The sequence below is a fragment of the Podarcis cretensis genome (assembly GCF_951804945.1).
Source record: "Podarcis cretensis genome assembly, chromosome: 10".
Lineage (NCBI taxonomy): Eukaryota > Metazoa > Chordata > Lepidosauria > Squamata > Lacertidae > Podarcis > Podarcis cretensis.
In genome coordinates, this window is record NC_137179.1 from 21,800,181 (window position 1) to 21,822,560 (window position 22,380).

At 45.4% G+C, this 22,380-nt stretch overlaps 1 protein-coding gene across 3 annotated transcripts in view; it reads left to right on the forward strand.

Moving 5' to 3' along the window:
* CHRM2 (cholinergic receptor muscarinic 2) overlaps nt 1-22,380 on the forward strand; it is a 170,620-nt gene that overhangs the window by 14,222 nt on the left and 134,018 nt on the right. The window contains exons 1-2 of one of the 3 annotated variants that reach the window (XM_079992805.1): nt 12,756-12,931; nt 13,828-13,986. The gene's annotated coding sequence lies outside the window, so the exon portion shown is untranslated. Of the gene's footprint in view, nt 1-12,755; nt 12,932-13,139; nt 13,431-13,827; nt 13,987-22,380 lie in introns of those variants that run through there. The other 2 variants (XM_079992807.1, XM_079992806.1) reach the window with 2 other exon arrangements.

Consider the following 22,380-nt stretch of genomic DNA (forward strand, 5'->3'; position numbering starts at 1 on the left):
ATAGACAGAGTAGGCCTGCCGTAGCTCTTAATCCACCTTGCAGTTGAAAACACTGATTTGCGCATCTGATTATTAAGGCATGATTAATTCTACAGGAATCAAGGTGCATAATCAAATATTCACAGTGCTCACTGGAGAGAGCAGAAGTGTGAGTGTGGTTTCCCCCACTGCTGCCCCCTTAGCAACTTAATGATGACCTTGAATAAAGAGCTTTGACAAGAGGAGGAACGATTGAAACATATAAAAATCAACTTGTCGCCATCTAGCCTGTCCATCAGACCAGCTGTGATAGCACAAGTGTATAGGTGTTTTCAGAGCTCTACCAGGAAAAGAAAATACTTAGAGCCTGATCCTCTCCTCTGTTTTAGATGGAGTGTTACATAACCAAACACAGCAACCTGTTTTTCATTGGCATATGGGGAAGAGCTACCCACGTCTACCCCTCTTTTCTCTCATATTTTGTCTCTGCAAAAGCTGCTTATTTTTTTGCAGCTTTTGGCCACTGGGGAAGGATGCTGTAGTTCAGCATTAAGACACATGCATTGCCTGTTGACCAGGGTCCAGTGTTGTTGGACCACAACTCCCATCAGCACCAAGCATCATGGCCAGAATTACTCCAACAAAATCTGGAGGGCACCACATCAGCTACCTCTGGTGTAAAAAGCACCAAGATAGATGGATCAGTGGTCTCAGACCTGGCTCATTTAAAGGCAGCTCCCTCTGTTTCAATATAATTAGAACTGTTATAGCGGACATACTAAAATAAATGAATTGTCATTGCTTTCTTCCAAAAGGCCACCAGTATACAATGGCTCTCCCAATGGCCACTGGAATGCATTAAACACAAAGTACAGTAATTGATTGCTTCTAGTTACAGGTAGGTAGCCGTGTTGGTCTGCTGTAGTCAAAACAAAATAAAATATTTCCTTCCAGTACACCTTAGAGGCCAACTAAGTTTTTCATTGGTATGAGCTTTCATGTGCATGCACACTTCTTCAGATACTTGAAATTGCTTCTATTATGTTTCTTCAGGACTCTCCACAAAAGACAAGACACACACAGAGACATCTAAATGACCATTGGAATGCATTGGGTTGGGGAGGAAGCCTGTGTACTCATTCAGTCATTCATTCATATACTATCCCCCCTTCTTTCCAAGGAGCTCAGTGTGGCATACATAGCTTTTCCCTTCACAACAATCTGGTGAGGGAGGTTAGGCTGAGAGTCAATGACCCACCCATGTTAGTTTCATGGCTGAGTGGAGATTTGAACCCTGGTCTCCCAATTCCTAGTCCAGCACTTTAACCACTACACCACACTGGTGCCTAGTCTCAGGGTTGTAAAAGGGGAGTGTGGGATAAGAGTACACCAACCCTCTTGTGAGATCAGACCAATGTCTAGTTAACCATTCCAGTCTCCAGCAAGGAGGTTTGCCTGAGAAGCTTACAAGCTGGAATGAATATGCTGATCGTTGCCTCTTCACCCAAAGCTTCTTGATGCAGCTAAAAGCATCACAGCCACTCCCCTCCACCTCCTCTCCATCCTCAACCTTTTATGCTACTCCAGAAGCACCACTGGCTACTGGTACCTAGCTATAGTTGGCTTCCAGTGCCAGAGTGAGTGGGAAGCTAGCAAGACATCTTAGGCAGTGTGCCTACGGCACAGTGGAGCATAAGATTGGGCTGTCTAGTCTTATTGATCACATCCTTGTGTCTCCTTACACAAAACACTACAGCTGCCAATGTACATTTGGAGCTGTACTTCTCATTCTGCCTGCCTGCTACAGTTCTGGACGTCCCATCTAAAAAAAAAATAGTGGGGGGGGGGGAGGAGAAAGGATATCATATCACAGATCTGGAAAAGATACAGGAAAGGGAAAGTCTTCCACTATTTGGATGAACTGCAGTGCCGTTCTGAATGTTCTAAAGCATATATTTTTTAAAAAAATATGTTTGAAGGTTCGAGAGGGAAATAGATTTAGCTTCCACTGCGAACATATTGTGCTTTACATGTCACCTGTGAACAGATGTACTGTACTAAAAAGTGTGCTATTATTACCATAGAACTTTTCCCCAAGCATCCCAGCTAGACAGGTGTGTGTGCTTTCTATTATGTATTTCTAATTGCGTTTATATCCTACCTTCCCCACCCCAAAGGAATTCAAGATGGCACAACTTGTTCTTTTCCTCCAATTCACAATAACCCTCTGAGGTAGGTTAGGTAGAGAGGCTGGGACTGGCCCAAGGGCACCCCTTTGCACATCATGGCTGAGTGAGATTTTGAACCGTGGCCTCACAGGTCCTAGTCTGATACTCTAACCATGATTACATCATGCTGGCTGTGGGGAGACAGCTTGAGTCAGGAAACACTTGTTAACATTGGAAGCTGCCATATACTGCACCAGGTCAGACAATTGGTCAATGTGGCTCAGTATTAACTACATCAGCAGTGAGCAAAAGGTAGATAGGGATCCACAAAAGACATACAGTTCAAATTAAAGAACAGGGTGGCTCTTCCGGCTTATTAAGCCTAGGGACTTTTGTGTACCAGAACTGAAGTTTCACACAAATACTCCTGGTTAATCCAAGCTTTCTTCATTTCAGCAGCCTAACTAAAGGGGAGAAATGTCCTTTATTTTGCTGTTGGCATTGAGAACCAGAATCCCTTACTAATCTATTGCCAACCATACCCTGTTCTTTCATTTTAACTGTACAGTGGTACCTCGGTTTACATACGCTTCAGGTTACAGACTCTGCTAACCCAGAAATAGTACCTCAGGTTAAGAACTTTGCTTCAGGATGAGAACAGAAATCGTGCTCTGGCGGTGCGGCAGCAGCAGGAGGCCCCATTGGCTAAAGTGGTGCTTCAGGTTAAGAACAGTTTCAGGTTAAGAACGGACCTCTGGAACGAATTAAGTATGTAACCAGAGGTACCACAGTATCTGTACCTGGTTCCAGTTGGTAGATCTCAGAGTTCTAGTGAAAAAACTAGCTAAATCCAACAAACCTGAAGTCAGCCCACCCCTGGTCTACACTGACTGCCCTTGGCCCTCCAGGGTTTCAGGCTGGTTCCCAGCTCTAACTGGTAATGCTGGATTTGCATCTCCGGCATGCAAAGCAGGGGCTGTGCCACTGAGCTACGGCGAACAAAAATACTGCAAGTAATCAAACTATTCCAAATCATCACTGAAGTGCTTTTATGATTCATGTGTGAAAATGCTCTGAAGCGATGAGCATAATTAAATCCAAAGTGGTTGTTGCTTTGTACCTACACAGTAATACGGCACAGGCAAAAGTCTGGAATTTGGTGCAGATGAGGGATGATGTGGCATTTTGGCAACAGATGGCAGCTCAGCAGTGCAGTACAACTTTTGCATGAGGAAGGCCCCTGGGTCAGTCCCTGGCATCTCCAGTTAGGGCAAGGAAAGACCCCCATCTGAAAACCTAGAAAGGTGCTGCCACTCAGTGCAGGGAATGCTGAGCTAGATGGACTAGTGAGAGAAGGCAGTTTCCTATATTCCTGCATTGTTGGAAGGCTGTGCCTTAAAGATGACAGCATCTCAGTACTGCATCTCAGCCCTAGAAGAGTTTGTATCTGAGCCCATACAAAATATTCTTCCTTGAGTCCCAAGTTGTCCTGAACCCCTGGCAGCAAGTCAGTAGAATGCCAAGTCCAATGTCCAATGGTCAATCCACTCAAGCCAAGTCCAAAATCCAAAGGTCAGGAAATGCAATCCAGGGTAAAGCCAAGTCTTAAGTCTAACAGCCATGAAACATAGCCAAACCCAAAACATAGTCCTGTAGAGGTCCTGGAGCATCCAAGCAGAGCTCCATCAACATGGGCAGTTGAGCAGACAGCACCTCAGCTCTGCTTCCCTTTTGTACTTTGCATGCTGATTGCCACATCTGGGCTTGATGAAGCATGTGATCCTCACCTGTTCCAAGCTTACTGCAGCTGAGGAATCACACACCTCCTCCCAGAGCTAGTGAGCTTCACCTGGCCATCTAAGGAGCTGGGCTATGGGCCCTTCCTTGCCTCAGTCTCTCGCTGCTCCCTATGCCTCAGAGCCCACTGTATTCAAGGATACCAGGACCCCTCGGCTCTGGTGATGGGTCCTGCTGCTCTGGTTCCTGTGCCCTGACCCCCATTCCTTTGCTACCCTCCGTCACCCTGTGAGTACTTCCTTCCCCACCCCTGCTTGACCTGGTGTGTCCCAGTCCCGGCTACACCCCTCACCAGGATCCTCTTCCTCCTCCCCATCCTCCTGCCAGTTCATGATACAAGTTTCCACTGCTTGTATCTGGGGAAGGATAGCTTTCCAAAGTCATAAAGCGTGCAGCTTCATGGGTTGGGAGAGGCAATGTCTTGCGACACCTCTCATTTGAGACATCTGCATTGCAATCTTATGTGTGGGTGCTCAGAAGTAAGCCTAACAAGTGAAACAAGCTTGCCTCCCTGGAGGAAAAAAAAATCTATATAGCATTATTTCCAGGTACAATTAATCAGCTAGATTAAAATAAATCTGCAGCTCCTCTAGCATGTTTACTTGGGCTATTGCCATCCAGCTTGAGAAGACTTGCTTCAGGGAAGGTAAGTTTTGGATGGGATTGTTGGTGTGCAATATGCTGATTCCCTTTTCAAAGATCTAAGATGAGGGTGGGTCACCATTTGCAGCTCAAGGGATGCCTTCCCTCTGAGGCAACCTTACAAGAGATGAGTGAGGCAAGAGACAAAAGGAGGCAGGGCAATGAACGTATTTTTTTACCCTTGTGCAGTAGGCTATTTTCCACGCCCACACCCACACACCCTTTATGCAGACAAGCAATAAGCATTATCAGAGTTTAAGGACATGGGGTGGGTAGGTGTGAAAGTGAGGCATGTGACCTGGGGACAGAGTGGAGGTGGTCTGGTGACAATTCTGAGGAAACTCAGAAGAGGACCACATTTGGCCCATGAGCCAGCATTTCGCCATCCCTGATCTAACACACTGGACAAACTAAATTCATTTTATCCCATCTGTGACATAGATATATTGCATTGCCACCATAGTGGTGGTCTACTCAAGAGTAGCATGTCACACCACCACCAGGTACCCTTTCGCTGATGTAAGTTGGTGATTTCTGTCAAAAGACAGAGGCAAGAAGTTCACAGGCCACTTGCTGGCCATCTCCGATTCAAATAAAGGTTACTATTTCTTTATCTAGCTGCATGCCTCCTCGTGTTTCCCCTTCAAACAGAGGCTTCATTCAAGCTGTGAAGCTATGCAGGGTCTCCACAGCCCCTGTGTGCTCTAAATAAATGCCATTCAATGGAGGGGATTCTTGGGAGTCAGTTTTATTTCAAATAACATGCCATAAAAAAGGGAGAGTAGACCAAACCAACACAACAAATGCTTTATGTTTATATCTAGCTCACTCCTCCGCCAAAATGGCCAATTCCCTAAAGCCAAGTAAAAGCTTCTTTCAGTCTAATGACTATTAATTAAAACGGAATGGTTTTCACCCAAGGAGAATTAACTGTTGTTTGCCAAAATGGATCTCCTCACCCTAATTCGTTTGTCGGGGTGCCAAGAAGGCAGGCTTCATGATATTTCAGCACGAGGAAGGGTTTTCAGAAAAGCCTCCACTGGATTAAGGAGCAATAACATATTATTCCCCACACTTCTCTCTACCTAGAGGGGTCAAATATTCTATAGGAAAAACCCTGCTGAATCAGATCAAAGGTCTAGGACCAAAGCCCACATGAGGGGCACATCTGACCCCCCCCCCCCATATCACTCTTTCTCCCATCACTGTGGTGACAGTAGTAAGTACATCAGTCCACTCATGATGGGGGGCTATTAAGGGCATCTAGCCCAATGTCCCCTCCCATGAAGCCATTGCTTATCTAGCAACCCATGGCCCTCCAGATGTTTTTGGACCCCATCATCCTTGACCATCCTTGGTCTTGCTGGCTGCAGCTGATGGGACACGGTGTTCAATAAGCAGCTAGAGGGCCACAGGGTCCTCAGTCCTGGTCTAGTTCTTGGCTTATTCACACATTGCAATGAACACACGTACAAGTGCTTGTGTGGAAAAGTGGACACTGATTGATTTAGACACCTCAGCTATTTGTGCATACAGGTTCACAGATTATATATGCATTGAAGGTAACATGGGAGCACCTTCAATGTTAAGTTCTCCTCTTCCATCACCACTACACTAGGTACTAGTGAACTCAGAGTTACTTTTGAGTAAGCATTTTTAGGATTGGTTTCCAGGCAAAGCTATGACCCATCATGTCTTAAAATGTCACTTGGCATCTGCTCTTTGAATTTTGCATTTCTTGATCAAAACAGGTATTTCCCACCAAATTAGGAAGATGTTCTTGTTTTTAGATTCATTTTTCTGCCTTACATTCATCCTTATATCTCACACTTTCCAAGACCAAATGACTGACAAGGGCAAAAGTTCATCAGACTTGTGGGCACTAGAGACACAGACTCTTTTCAGTGGTGGCCCCATATCTCTGGCACTCATTCCAAAGTGAAATATGTACGACCTCTCTTTTAGCTTTTAAAATAATATTACAAACTTTTGTGTGTGTTTCAGTCCATTGTTAAGTGTGTGTGTGCTGGGCTTTTAAACTGTAGCTGCTTTTGGTTTTGTAATTGGGTTTTTTAAGTGTTATATTGCTTTAATTATGCTTGCAAGCTGCTATGAGAAAGCATTGTTTAACAGAAATGTATTAAGTAAATGAATAAAATTGATTGGGAGATGATTCAGGATAGACCGAACAGAGTACAATTTTCCACATAATATACTCAGTGGAAACCACAGACACAAGAAAAACACTGCCTCGGCTAGTACACTTGAAGGAGTGTCTCCACCCCCATCATTTAGCCTGGACGCTGAGGTCCAGTTCCAAGGGCCTTCTGGTGGTTCCCTCCCTGCAAGAAGTGAGGTTACAGGGAACCAGGCAGAGGGCCTTCTCAGTGGTGGCACCCTCCCATCAGATGTCAAAGAAATAAATAACTCTCTGACTTTTAGAAGACATCTGAAGGGAAGTTTTTAATGGTTGATGTTTTATTGTGTTTTTAATATTCTGTTGGGAGCTGCCCAGAGTGGCTTGGGAAACCCAACCAGATGTGTTGGGTATAAATAATATTTATTTATTTATTTAAGCCACCAGCTTAGATGGCTTTGAAAGGAGACTAGACAAAGACTTAGAGGGCAGGTGTGTCAGTGGATCATGGTAGTGATAATAGTCAGCAATATGTAGCTGCATATTTTTGGAGGCTTTGTGCTTCTGAAGGGCAGGGGAGAAATTATGGGAGAGGGCTACTGTTAGAGGCTACTGTTAGAGGCAGAAGGGCTGTTCACATGTTACCCGTGCACACAAAGAGTTGAACTGTACACTCATACAGCCATTCACATGCACCGTTCAGCAAATGTACAATCTGTGTACAAGAGCTGAGCTGTATAAATCAAGTAGTGTACAGTCTTTCACATAAATACTTATGTATCTTGTACATTTCAATATACCCCCAGATATTTTGATCAGGGAGATAATAGCATGTCCCAAGGAGTTAATTACTCATGAGGACCAGTATCGCCACTCAAAATAATTCTGTGGAGGATCCTGCCCCTTTTGGAATTTCTAACTTGATGAACTCTTTTTTTTCTTTTTCATTCTGCCTTCAACATGGTCTCCACTAAACGCAACCACTTATGCACAAGTTAGTGATGGACAATACTGTATGGAGAAGAAATTGACAATAGGTTTATTGAAAATACCAGCAGCAGCCCATTCATTTGGCTGGCCCTTTGTTGTTGTTGTTTAGTCATTTAGTCGTATCCGACTCTTCGTGACCCCATGGACCAGAGCACACCAGGCACTCCTGTCTTCCACTGCCTCCCGCAGTTTGGTCAAACTCATGTTGGTAGCTTCACAAACACTATCCAGCCATCTTGTCCTCTGTCGTCCCCTTCTCCTTGCACCCTCAGTCTTTCCCAACATCAGGGTCTTTTCCAGAGAGTCTTTGAGGTAAAGTGAACCAGCTGCTTCAAGCATTGAATGCTGAGAGACAGAGACAATAGCAGCCTCTCTCTCCATACACACATGGGTAAGATCAGGCAACATAATTCCCCATGGGTAAATATAACAAATTGAGGTGGAAGGATCTTTGAGTTTGAGTTCCCCCAGTTTCTCATTTTTCCCAATCTTAAACTCAGTTCTCCACAATTCTACAGCAATTTGTGGTTTGTTTATTTTTAATCTTTATGAAAATTCTCCAGCGTTTTAGTGCAAATTTCTCCCAACAAACACATTTTTGTATGCAGTTTTGACACACATTTTGCAAGCAGTGGTATATTTTGTATGCTATTTCCTCTAATATATTTATATATTATTTAAAATATATTTATTTTATGCCCACTTTTACCTAATATGTGATTATTATTTTTAGAACATTGGTTGGAGAACTGCATCATAAAATTCAGATAACTTCAAATTTTGAAGGATGGCTGTGTTGTAGTTTTCATATTATTTCAGAAAGTATGGATATGATAGACTTGCCTTTAAACATGAAGTGAAGTGAATTTCTCCCCCACCCCTAGTAACCAAGAGGGGGCCAAAGCATTGGCAGGATATCTTCAGCCCTATGTTGGCAGGATATCTTCAGCCCTATGAGAACAGCAGGCATAGTAATGGGGATTGTGTTTGTTCTACTTAATGATCTTACTTAAGATGCTGCTTCAGAACTAATTCTATGCATGTTCAGAGCAGAGGAACCAGCAAAAATTATTTGGTCGATGACCTGTGGCTCTGGGTACCCACAAACAATGCATGATCTTTGATTGTTGGACATCACCAGCTACGATTCAAAGAAATGTTGACTCTGTACATATTCCTTGGAATTTAATTAATCATTGTTCAGAATCTCCACATTGTGCCATCCTGCAGCAACAAAATTCAAAGGATTCTGTATGTGAATAGATTTCCCGATTAAAAGAAACAAAAGAGAATTGCAAAGGGGCAGACCATCAGATTCATTTGTGTGTTGAAATGTGATTGTTATATATCATGTGTAAAGAGGTGTTAAATTGCTTGGAACTGGAAAGTCCAACGCTTTCATTTCCCCAAAGCAGATTTACACCTACAGTCTACCATGATTTTCTAGCAAAGTTTGCCAACTTGATCAATTAAATTAAGACATTGCATTTGCCCACTATGTAAATATTCTATATTCAATAAATATTCAATATTCAAGGTTAAAAACTCATTATCAAAACCATCATAGGTTATGTGAGGGTAGTTCACCCATTACTACAAACGTTCCTGATTTGGATGCATCATTGATTTCATTCTTAATCTCAAGATCTCTGAGCATTTAAGATTAGGGGAAGGATAGCACATCCATCTTGGGTCCTGGTATCACCACCCACAACAATTCTATGGAGAGGTCTACCCCTTTGGGGATTTCTAGCTTGTTGGACTCAGTGTCCTCTGTGACATGCAGAGTGACACCACCTCCAGGACACCCTGCCCTGCCCCTCCTATAGAGTTCCTATCCAGAGATAATGCTGTTCCACTGGTTCTCTCTATTCCACCATTATTATTATTATTTGTTACCATCTTTACTGAAATCTAATGCTCACCTTATTTGGCCAAATTACATTGCGAAAATTAAGGTGCACATTAGATTCAATGGCACATTTACATTCGCCAGCAAATACTTTTTTGCTGTTTCATTGTACACAGGTTGTACAATGACAATAAAGGTGGTATTATTATTATTATTATTATTATTATTATTAATTTATTATTTTTCAAGGTTCTGAAAATTGAGGTGCACATTAGATTCGATGGTGCATTAAACTTGAGTAACTATGGTATGCCCACTACCTCAATGCAATCCTCCAAGACCAAGAATTCCAGTTCACCATTTTTCCATGTATAAGACTAGGTTTCCCCCCTAAAAAATAATGTCCAAAATTTGGGGGCATCTTATAGATCTCTCCCCATTTTCTTAAACCAGAGTCCCCCCAAAATAGGGGGCATCTTATACATGGGGGCGTCTTATAGACGGAAAAATACGGTATATTGGCTCAGAGGCTTCTAGCATTAACCTATGGACAAATATACAGTGTCTCTTTCCAAGTGTTTCTGGAGCTTGTGTTTTGACCTGCAGTACTTTGGCCTCTCTAAGTTGCTGAACTCACAGTGCTTAGGTCTGTACCCACCTCCCGCATTTAATTCTTCACTCCACCCCCCCCCCCATCTTCATCCTAGGGGAAAGATTTGTTCTGAACCGATCCTTACTCAGCTCCTCTCAGCTCCCCCTTCCCCCCTGTAATCAGTTTAAAAGCTTCTCTGCCACTTAAAAGAAAAAATAATAATTTTAAGCACCAGCAGTCTGGTTCTATCACAGTTCAACTAGAGTCTGTACAGGTTCAGCTTGTTCCCAAATGTTCTTTGGTGCCAGCAAATCCAAATCCCTCCTGACACTGTCTTCTCATCTACCCACTAAGACCTCAAAGCTGCACTGTTTAGCTGTCCTTGTAGGTAGAACTGGTAGCATATCAGAGAAAGCTACCTTGGAAGCCCTGGCTTTAAGCACACTATGCAGCAACCTACATTTTGCTTCCAAGATATCACAACTATATTTCCCCATGACGTTGATGCCAACATACATCATGACCACTGAGTCCTCCACTATCAGGCTATCTATTCAATGGACGACACAACATCCATAACTTTTGCACCAGATAGGCAATTCACCCTGCAGTCTGCATGGCCATCACACACCCATCTATGTTCCTACTGATCAAATCTCCTGCCACCAGGATTCCTTCACACGCTGGAGAAGAATCCTCAGCACAAGATGATGGCTGCTCATCCCTCATGGAATGAGTCCCTTCTAAGGAACCATTTCCCTCTACCTCAGAGTGACACCCTCCTTCTCTGAGTCTCCTCTTCTCCCTGACAGCAAGGAAGCCATCACTGTAGAAGTGGGACACTGCTGTGTCTATGAAGGTCTCACGCACCAACCTCTTTGCCTCTCTCAGCTTCTACAGGTCTGCCCTCTGGCCCCCAGGGAACACACTTGTTCCTGTAGAGTCAGAAGCTCTTTGCGCTGAGGACAAACCTACAACTTCTGTCTAACATGGAGATAGTCACAGATGTGACATACACTGCTGGTTTCCTACTTGCATAACTGTTGTGTGGTTTTTTGTAGCTTATTGAATAACTTAGGTTTGGTTTAGGTCAAGGACCTGAGGGTTACAATAGTGTGCCTTGGCTGCCGCTACCGCCACTGCACTAGCTTGGTATTTAACTCACCCGGATACTTTGTAGGGTAGGACAGAGACACTTTGTGAGCTAGGGCTTCCTGTAGCTGAAGGCACTGGAGTTGAGGAAGGTACCAACCAGAGCATCTATGTGAAAGGTACAGTAAGAACAGGGTTGCATCTATCTATCTATCTATCTATCTATCTATCTATCTATCTATCTATCTGAACGGCATGGGGGCTGGGAAACAATTCAAGCTCTCCTTTAAACCTCAAATGGCTTGGGACCCAAATACCTGACGGGCAAAGCAGCCTGCCCATGCTTTAAGGTCCTCAGAGGGGGCCTTTTCCAAGTTTCCATCATCTAAGGCAGACTTCCCCAACCACACTGGCAGAGGCTGATGGGAGTTGAAGCCCCTCAATGCAGAAGAACACCAGGCTGTGGAAGATTTAATCTACTGGAGTGAGTCTTCTCTGTAGCACTATCTGGGTTGTGCAATGCTCTATACCCGTCCCCGTCCCCCCAAATGACACTGTTGTCATTTTGGCACCAGGTTTATTTGCCAGGATACTTTTTTTTAGAGTTTTGGTGGTGAATTCTGAACCTCATCTGCTTATTGTTTTCCTCTGCCTCGGTTTCTGTTTCTGTTGCTGCTGCATGAGTGTTTTATTTCTAACACCCGGTCCTTGTATCTGCATGCACGAAGGGCCAGTTTATAAATATTTTTAAAGAAATGAATAAGAACTCTGCACATGCTCAGAATGTAAGAACGTAAGAAGAGCCCTGCTGGATCAGGTCCAAGGTCCATCTGGTCCAGCATCCTGTTCTCACTGATGCCTATGGGAAGCCCTCAAGCAGGACTTGAGTGAAACTGCCCCCCCTCCATTCATTTCTCCAATCTTCTGTTTAAGCCACCCAAGTCCGTGGCCATCACTGCTCCTGCGGGAGTGAGTTCCATAGTTTAACTACCTTAGGGTGAATAATTCCTTTTCCCTGCTCTGAATCTCTCCTCATTCAGCTACAGGAGTTCTGGCGTTCTGAGAGAGGTAGGAAAACTTCTCTCTATCCACTTTCTCCGCAAGCTGTACAACATTTCATACACCTCTATCATGCACCCCTTGAAGCCAAGGTGTCAGGAAATCTGAAGAAGGAGCACTTTATTGGGGAGGCGGTGAACAGGGCCAAAGAAGCAAAGAGAAACAAAATGGATCTTCGATGTGAAAATCTGAGATTCTTCCTCAACCGCCCGCGCGCGCGCGCTTCCCTTGTTTTTGTTTGGGTGTTTAAATGGGGGGGGGGGGGGGTGGTGGTGCGGCGGCTGGAAAGCCAACCTGCTCCCCCCCCCCCCGCTTCCCTTCGGAAGTGGCGCCGAATCAGCGAGCAGCGCCACGGCCATTGGAGGAGCTGCGTCTAATCCCGTCCGCGGGAGAGAAAAGCGCCCCGCACGCCAGCGCCTGCCGGCTGCTTGCTCGCTCCCGGTCTCCGTCCCCTTCGCACTCCGCCTCCGAGCGTCGCGACTGGCGCGCAGTCGAAAACAGCCAAGCCCGGGCGAAGCTGGCCAGCCGGCAGCCGCCGCTCCGGAGCTCCGCCCGCAACTCCCATGCCGAGGAGGCGAGATCCTCGACGGGGTCACCGCCTGGGCGCTCGCTCTCCTGCCAAGGTGGAAGCGCGTCTCCTGTTCGTGGGGAACTTTGGGGGGAAGGGAAGGGGAGGAATCCGGGAGACAAGCATCATAATAGCCATTTATTTGTCATTTGTCATCATCATCATCATCATTTCTGCATAAGGGACTCCTGCTATTTGGGTTGATCATGCCTGAATTTTCTAAGTCTCTCCTAGCTAGGGGTGGTGGTGGTGTTTATGTGGCTTGTGTGCCTTTGGAAAGCGGTTTCAATTCGGAGTGGGGCTGCAATGAGCGGCGCCAATTCGGGAGCGGGGTGCGTGGGTAGCTGCTGCCCCGCGGCCGACGGGGTTTTTTTTTTGGCTGATGGCAAGGCGTGATGCCTCGGGTTTGAGGAAGACAGGACCTCGGGTGGCTTGTCTTGGCGCGCGCACACACAGAGCGATCTACAAGCCTGGTGTAAAGGCGAGGGCTTCTCTTGGAATCGATCGGGACTGGGAGCAGAGTCTTCGGGCGAAGCTGGCGTGAGCACCGAGCTGTGAGTTCGAGTTCGTGAAGCGGGGTGGGAATCCGAGACCGTTGCTTAAACTAAGACGAGGGATTCGAGGGCGAGTCCTATATAGATGCTTATTGGAGACAGGCTTCCAGCGTTTGTGGGGGTTTAAATATTGGCTCAGGTAAGCTGAGGATCGAGCGGTGGTGGTTGTCTGTGGCATGATGAGCTAGCTGCTTTCCTCGCTTTCTAGCTGTGCAGCAAGATCCTGTGCACGTACGGCTTACTCTCAGGGAAAGAGCCACTGAGTTCATTTAGGTTTACTCACGCAAGCCGGCATGCCTAGGACTGCAGCCAGCGCTCGTCTCTCTCCACCTCCTCTACAGCCCCAACTAATGTGTTTTTCATCCTCCTCCTCCTCCCCCCACTCCTTTTTGAAAAGATATGGAAGAACAAGATACTGAGGCTACCGCTGGATTCTGACTCTTCCGCCGTCGCCTTCCTTTACCGTCTCGCTCCCAGCTTTCTGTGGACTTCCCGATTTGCTGAAAATGTGCAACAGTGTGGAAAAGGAATGAAACTTCTTGAAACTGGATTACAGGTAGGAGGAGATTCCCCCCTGAAAAAAAGTTCTTGCGATTTATCTACTGTTTATCTTGCATTTATCTCCTAAACCCTTTACTCCCCACCCTCTTCCTGTTTCCAAATTCATGAGGACTGGAGGCTTGACTTTAGAAATCTTTCCAGGTTCAATCGTCTGGTGAAACAGGGCTATTTCTACATGAAACAAGAGCAGTTCGAATCTCCTCAAAAGAATGCATTCCTTATGAACGGTAGGCTGGAGTGGCTCCAAAATAGGAAGGGTGGCAGTAAATAGTTGTAGCATTTTAAAGACCAGCAGATTTATTATGGCATAAGCTTTGCGGACTAGAGTTTGCGCCATCTCCGCCAAGTTCTTTTGGCTTGTAGGACTTACGTTGCAATCCTGTATCTACTTACTCGGGAGTCAGTGTCAGTTAACTCAAGGGGCTTGCTCCGTTGAGTCCTGTCTCACAGACGCAGGCAGGAAGGCCAAGGAATATGCTTTGTGTATTTTATTTCAAAAAAATGGATTGCTGAAAGAGCAAAGTTTGGGATCAGGGCGGTCTGAAGAAAGGAGGGGTGAACCTTATCAGGAAGATTACAGGACTGGAGATGGGGAAGAACAGGATGATGGACTGGGGACAATGCAGCCTGGCTGGTATTAAACACTTTTCAACTTCCTTGATCCCATTGCTAAGACTGTTCAGCCAGATCCAGTTTGCGAATATTTGGAAGTAAGTGCTGGAGTTTGCTTCCTACGAGCAAGTTTAGTTAGTGCATTTTAGGACCACTGCATTAAAAGCACTTCATGTCAGAAAAATCGTACTCCTAGTTTGCCTGGCATTCTAAGCAAGGGCTCTTGAGTTCTAGATGAGCACAAATGAGGATGTGGTCGTATACTTCCTTATATGAGGCTAAGCCTCACCAAAGTCAGCTTCACTTGCTTCTGAGTAGATCTATTTAGGATTGTAGTATTTGTAGGAAAGGTCCATGCTAGAGTATATATTTTGCATGCAGAAGATCCCCGGTCCAGTTCTTAGTACCATCAGTTACAGAAGGGCTGGGAAAGGCCTCAGTCCCAGTTCCCGAACAGCCATCTCCAGTTCAAGTAGACAGCACAAGGGTAGGTGAACCAATGGTTAGAGTCACTCTAAGGCAGCCTCAGATGTTCCTAGTAGGAAAATCAGGTCAGAATTCAGTGGAGTGGAGGAAGAGTAGCCAACCACAGGAGATTGTGCTATCACTGCATTTTCAGAAAAATATAATTTGTGTAGTAGTGGGTTTCCCCCTTTCCCACTTGTGATCACTTTTTAAGCAAGCCAATTTTCCGTCCGGGTTGAATTTGCCCATGTAAGTCATTTTGCTTGTGAAACAAATAGGGAGAAGCCTAGGTTGAAGGGACCTCAGAGGTCGTCTACCCCAAACCCAGCTCAATGCAGGATCTGCAATGCAGGGTGTTACTACAGCATCCTTGACAGATGACCACCCAGCCTTTGCTTAGATAAGCAAAGGAGAGACCCACCACCTGCTAAGGCAGCTTTAGCGCTTCCTAATATTTAGCAGAAAGATTGTACAGGATGAGATTCACATGCCACTAATGGAGTTTAAGAGAAGATACCTCTCTGCAGGGGGGCGGGGGAGAGAGTGGGTGACAGTCAATAGGACCAGAGATGTATCAGTGGAAGGAAGGAAGGGACAAAGTCTCTGGACCACTCTACAGGCTACAACCAAAAGCTCCTCTTGTATGGATGAGATTTATGTATACCAAGTATACTTCTAAAGGGTGGATTGGCAAAGGCTTAGAGAAGCATAAGGACAACGGCACAGTCGTAAATTCTGAAGTGTAGCAATCCCCATGAACGAGCTCTTGCACCCATGTCCCTTCTAAGATATTAGGACAAAAACAAACTTTTGCCTAAATGCTGACATGATGGTTTCAATGCTAAGGCAGTTTTATTTCTTCTTCCCCGGCTCCCACTTTGCCTAACGTTCAGCCCGATGAAGAGTTGCAAGAAGCTCAAAAGGTTGCTTACTATTTTGTGACGCTTTTAGTTGGTCCTCATAAAGAGATATTGGAATCTTTCAAAGCAACAGTGGTGGTTTAAACATGTAGCCATGCATGCTAGCGTAATCTACGTTTCCCTCTGTTTGGTGCATTTCACTTGGGGGGGGGGAACGACTTGCTTTGGCATGCAGGGGGTTGGCGATTAGCAGCCCAAGAGACTTCGTCATTGTCTCTGCTCTTAAAGAAGTGGTGGCGCTTAGTCCCTGCCTGTCCGTAATCTACTGAACCACTGTGTGGTTTGGTGGGGGGAGCTTCTCAGGTTCTAAGAACAGGTATCTGGGGAAATTGCAGGCGGTAGACTGGAAAGAGATGGAATTCTGTGTCTAGAGGAAACTTGACTCCTTTCTCCCATCCTACCTCACCTGCCTTTGTAATGCTCATTCCGTAGGATACTGCCCAGTATCCACTAAGACTGCTGGACCACCTAGCACAATATTATCTACACTGGCTGGCACTGGTTTCCCAGGGGTCTTTTCCCAGACCTTTCTGGAGCTGCCAGGGTTTGGACCAGGGACCTTCTGCATGCAAAGCTGATGTTCTGATACTGGGCTATGGCCCTTACCCACCCCAATATACAGTAGATCACCCGCCAGGGCTTCCTCAAGCATATGGTGCATGGGTATTGCTTCGTTCAGGTGAACAGCACTAGCTTGCAAGCATCCCACTTGCATACCAATTTTAAAGGTGCTTGCTCTGGGATAATAGGCTTGAGGACTGTAATCATGTGCTTCCTCTTATGATGCACCATCAGCACAGAGCTGAGGATAGGGGGCAAAGGACTAGAGTGTCTTCCAGAGCCAAGGAAATTCAGCCAAGGAAATTATTTCTATTTCTTTTTTGGTTCCTTGCCAGTGAAGCATTGGTTAATGTTGAGCAGCTATGTCATTTGCAGGTTTCTCCTATATTTCCTTAAGAATGATTTCTTAGAGAGAGTCTTCTTGCCTAGAGTACATTTCCTCTGCCCCAGTGTGCATGCAGTTTTGAAGGCATGTATCGTTTAAATGTGGTAGATGAAAATCCTTTAATCCTTTAATCCATGCCCATTCCGAGACCATGGGTGATCCAGTCCATTTCTCCTGATGCAAAGAGTTTTGTTTTTAAAAATTATCTTTGGTGAAATTTTGGGATGTTGATGGCAAATGGCAAATGTTCCAACCAGGAATGTACTGTTCTGCTTGTCCACTCATGAGTAGCAGTGCAGAGCTCACAGAAAGCTCACTCCTGGTTTTCCGCATCACAAGATTCCTTAATCTCATCAGCCTAGTATAGGGGTGTTTGTGTGTTGTTGTTGTTGTTGCATATCTACTGCAAACTAATCCCAATCTATCATCCTTGAAGCTCTCACAGCAAACCACTCAGAGATCTCCCAGTAGATCTCCTACTACCCCCCTTGCAGATCTACTGCTGACCATTTGAAGACCTACCAATAGGTCCCAGTTTCTACCATTTGGCCACTCCCACACTTAGGGAATTCTGCTATGGGGCAGTGTGGCTGTCACCGGTTAGTATTTCATCCCCTGTCCCCTTCATGTTAGAGAAATCCTCCCACTTTTTCCACGCTGCAGCTGCTGTTGCACAAACTGAAAACCTTCAGCACATTTGCAAGATGGGGGAGAAAAAAATAGTCCATTTGTTCCAAATGCCAAAGCAGCCCCCAGCCCAGGAAGCTGTTGTATGTGTTGGAAGAAGGAGTGGCTGGTTCTTAAAATAATAATGGGGGGGGGAATGCTCCTCATCGCTGCAAAGAAGTTTTATTTATCCTCTGTTCGTCATCAGAAAGCTGGTTCCCTCTGAAGATGTCTTGAGGTGTGGGGGTGGGGGTAGACCTCAAATTAAATGCTGCTGTGGAGCTTCCACCCCCCTCTCCCTGCTTAATGGGGAACCTGGTTGCAGTAAATCAAAGATTCACTCATTTGGAGCCTAATTAATCAGCATCCCACTGTAGTGAAACAACGCTTTCTTCCTAATGGAACCTTTGAAACTAGCATGTGGATCACAGCGAGGTCTCCAAGAGACATCAGGGGGGGAAAGCTCTTCAGTGTGAAACACATTTTATTTATGTTTGGCTACTGTGGCTTTCAGCTTTATTCTGAAATGTTTCTGTTTGTCTCTCCCTTGGTCTTCTTCTTCCTTTTTTGCTGCTGAAAAGCACAAAACTCCAAGCCCGTGGTCACAGTTCCTTTAATGTGCACTCACAGTGCTGGTTTTTCAAATCTGCATTCATGTGGCAGTTATCCAAAATGCATATGGATCCTGCGTTACATTATAAAATACCACTGTTTGATGCATTGTTTCTCAAACCAGTTTCACGCCAGCTGGAGTCCTCGAGCCATTCCTAATTCCTCCCTAGCCAAGGTGTGGACACCTTAGTATAGGGTCAAGACATGCCACCCTGTCAATGTCCCTGGTCTGCACACCAACAGAAATGAATCTGACACTAATGAAGCTATGCTGATGTGAACTGCTAGGGGAGAAAGGGCTGCGAAATGCACCGAAAACAAAAACTTTGATGTCTCAAAAGCAGTAATGTGAACACACCCTAGGACATTGGGGTGACCATGTATTTTGGGGCAGACTTCAATCACTTTCTGAGTTCCTCAATAATAAGCAGGTGGAAAAGAGAGAGAAGTTTGGTATGTGAGTGAGTATTTAGTGGCCAATGTGACTGCAGATTTGCATCAGAAATAGGGTTTTTTTGTTTTTTCATAGCTTGGCATGCAAAAACTGCAAGCAGCTTAAAACCTCTCTCTCTCTTTCTCTCTGCATGCATAGTAAAACTGCATCCAACCCCACTCTCAAATAATAAGAGGCCTTTTAAGGGGGAAAAAATACAATTGGTTTCCTTTTTAATTTCACTCTTTGAGGAGATGCAACAGAAGCATCTGAGACTTTTGGAGACGCTCGTCCTCATCTGGGTAAAGGAGGTTTTCCAAATAAAACTTGCTGCTGCTGTGCAACGCTCAATGTACCGAGACAGCTCAAAGACACAGAATAAGACAGAAATCCAGATAGCAGATAAGAAGGGCATCATTTTGGCTGCTAATGAAACACACCTTGATGGTTGCATGGGGAGAAATGGGCAGCCGTTCTGTTTCTCCAGCTTTCCCACGGGAGAACACTCAAAACTGCAAGTGAAACATGGCACTGCTGCAATGGACAGCCAGAGCCTCATGCTAGAGGAATATAACAAGGTGGGACCCGCAACAAAATGTGGCAGAAAATCTTTGCCCACTCATAGGAGTGGTCCTGTTCAGGGTTGTGACCAGCCACCAATGCCTTCAGTGTGATGTGGTGGTTAGAGGGATGGACTAGGGCCTGTGAGACCAGGGTTCAAATACCCACATGGCCATGGTGAAGCTCACTGGGCCAGTCACTGCCTCTCAGTCTAACCAGCCTCGTAGGGTTGTTGCAGGGATTAAACGAGGAGGGACAGAACCATGTGCACCGTCTTGAGCTCTTTGGAGAAAAGATGAGAGTATAAATGAAAGAAAGCAATCTTATAAGCAACCCCACCAACCTTAGTTTGCACCCACCTGCTTGACTTCTTGCTTACTGCCAGTTGAGGTGGGAGATTTGTCTGCCGTTGGCTCTGGCTCCACCTACTGTGGGCCTGTCTGTTAAAGTTGCTGCAAGTGGATTCCTTGATTTGGACCTTGTGTAGAGTACAAAATGAATTTGCTTTCCACCACAATAAAGATTTTCAAAGCTTTACTGGAAACAGTCTCAAGATGGTTACAAATAAACTTTGCAAAATACAAAATAGCTCATTGCTCTTAAACAAGCAATGTGGTCCCATATTTTTTTTAGTCCTTGGTGCAGTTCAATAAACTTTCCTCTTTCTGGTCCCAGAGGGAGACGCTATGCTTGTTCATCACTCCAGTTTCACTTTCCTGAAGAGAGATTGCAGCTCCGGTTTCCGGTGATGAGTCATCAATTAGTCTAAAGACTAAAATGGAAATATCCAGCCGCATTCGCCAGAGACAAACCTCTTGCCGGATGTACACCTCTCTGCATAGCATTTTAAATTCGAAAATTGAAACAATTACATTTTATGCATATTAAACTAATACCTTTAGCACTCCCACCCTACCAGTCCCAAAAGGAACCAGCCAGCACTGATTATAAGCTGTTAAGGGTTCAGACAGGCCAAATCCTTTTCCGCCCCCACTCCCTCCTTCAGTTTTACATCATTCATTTGCAATGGACATAGTATTCCATTGCTTCTGGACAAAATATGCTTAATCTTCACTGGGCTGCTCTGCGGTGGGTGGAGGATTCCTCCTTGTTTTTTGTTTGTTTGTTTTGTTTTTGTGTGTGTTTTTTACTGTACTGCTTCAAAAATGCCAGCATTCCCTCAACATGCTGATTTCTCCTTATTAGTTCTCAGTGGCTCCGTTTAATCTCCAGTCCTGTCGGCACTGAGTCTATTAGTGGGGAGAGTGATGTAACGATGCAGGTCCCTTGCTCTTCTTTTATGGAGCTACGTATCCCACGATCTCTTCCTCCTTAAGTACCTGAATGCCTCCATCTCATGGTTTATGGCGACATCGCTCCCCTTCCTTTCAATGACACATCTACAACCTTTGGGCTTGCTGTTCCGAGAACATCAGCTTCACTATCCTTTCGGTTACGATGACTGCATTCTGGCTTTTAGTGCTCTTGCTCTACGTAACCACCTAAGTGCCCCATGGGATTTAGCAGCCCGGTGAGATTGGATTACCTAGGCCACTCGGCAAGTGTCATTTCAGGGAAGCGACTTCTGTTCTGCAGTGTGGGCAGGGCTAATGGGAATGTCTGCTTTGCAATCCCCGAGGGTACCGGATGCTCTACAAATGCCAGTTCTAGGTTCTGGGGTTCTCTTGTACAAGATGCTTTCTGCCCTCCCTATGTGTGCTCACATTTTCCTCCTCGCTACTCTTGTGACTTCCACTCCACTTGCCTTCCCTTTTGGACCCCATTCCAAGAGCGACCCAATAGGATGTTTATTGCTGTTAAGGGCCCCAAATCAAGGGTTGCTCACCTTTGCAGGCCCACTGGCTCATCTGGATTTTTGAGAGAGTGCCATGGGTCACTTTTTACCATTGCCCCCTCTTTTCTTAGGGGCTGAAAGAAGGGAGCAAAGCTCAATGGAAGAGCACTTGGAATGCCCCACGGTCCATTAAGGTCCATAAATAGCAACACCCTAGAGGTCCCAGGCCCTAAGGAAGTTAGATTAGCCTCAACCAGAGCCAGGGCTTTTTCAACACTGGCTCCAGCCTGGTGGAACGCTCTGTCGCATGAGACCAGGGCCCTGCAAGATCTGATTTCTTTCTGCAGGGCCTGTAAGACAGAGTTGTTCCGCCCGGCCTTTGGCTTGGAGTCAATTTGATTCCCTCCCCCTTTTTCTTTTTTCCTTTCTCCTGCTGTGATGAGGCTGCATTTTAATGTTTTAATTTAATCTTGTTTTTAAGTTGTATTCATTCAACTTGTTTTTATTATTGGTTGTTAGTTGCCCTGAGCCTGGCATTGGCTGGGGAGGGCAGGGTATAAATAAAATTTATTATTATTATTATTATTATTATTATTATTATTATTAATCGTAGAATCCTAGATTGTAGAGTTGGAGGGTCCCTGAGTATCATCTAGCCCAGCCCCCTGCAATGCAGGAATATGTAGCTGACCCATACAGGGATCGAACCTGCAACCTTGGCTTTATCAGCATCACGCTCTAACCAACTGAGCTATTTTGCATGCGGAACACGTTCCAGGTTCAATCCCTGGCATCTCCAGATAGAGCTAGGACTGATCCCGGCCTGAAACCCTGGAGTCGATGATGCTAATAAATGGAGCAGTGTTCTGACTCGGTATAACTTCCTGTGCTCCTCCATTGACGCTGATTTTTTAGTCCTTGCTTGGATTTGGGAATCGATTTAACATTGGAATTGCTGTGATTTTCACAATTTTGTCTATATTTTTCAGCTGCTTTAAGTGAGTCCTTTGGAGGGCATAATGCACACACACTTGTACCACCACTCCAAGGGTAGAGGACTAAGCTTGTGGGAGGCTACAGCTCCTCCCGTCGCTCACCTGGAGAGAGCAAGTGAACAGGCAGCAACAAGGAGAAGGAGAAGCAGGAGGCTCTGGATGCTAGTATTGGACCTTCTACCAAGTAGCAGTTCTTGGCAGGGGCCCAACAATGCCGACTTCTGATGCCGGCTCCGATTCTTCCATCTAGAGATGTGCTGCTTTGCATCTGGTCCTTTGTCCAAGTGAGGTTCATGAGGACACACACCTCCGCTTTCTCAGAGCTAGTGCCCACATCACAGAATGTGAATCCTGGCCATATCTGCTTGGCTTCTTCCCCTCCCT